Genomic DNA, 486 nt, shown 5'->3' on the forward strand with positions numbered 1-486 from the left:
GTCAGAGGGAGTCTGAGTCTCTCCTTCCTCCCCCTCTGCCTCAGTAGCCAATTGGGTGACCAGGCCCTGGGAAGTTTCCACTCCTCCTGCCTTAGCCTTTCTGCTCTGTTGACGAGTCACCACATTAACACGGTAGGGCTCTAGCTCTAAGAGGTGGCCCTCCTTCCTTTGCAGGTATTCTAGCTCTATAACATCATGTCCCACCAGGATGGGGACAGGAGCCCCTTCCAGTATACCCAGTTCTATGCACATCCCGCAGCCTTTCCACTCGATGCAGGGACAGGATAGGGGTGCCTCAAATGGCCGGGACGCTACCCCTTGAATGGTAAGGGTTCTCCCTGGGACTATATCTGCAGGTGAAACAAGGTTGGCATTGATTAATGACACACTGTACCCTGTGTCCAGTTCCCTGACAAGGGTTCTCCCATTTAGTGTTATCTTAGTCTGGTGGAAGACCATCACCTCCTCTGGGTTTGTAATCCTGTA

Source organism: Alligator sinensis, unplaced genomic scaffold (genome assembly GCF_000455745.1).
Source record: "Alligator sinensis unplaced genomic scaffold, ASM45574v1 scaffold65_2, whole genome shotgun sequence".
In the NCBI taxonomy this organism is placed as follows: domain Eukaryota; kingdom Metazoa; phylum Chordata; order Crocodylia; family Alligatoridae; genus Alligator; species Alligator sinensis.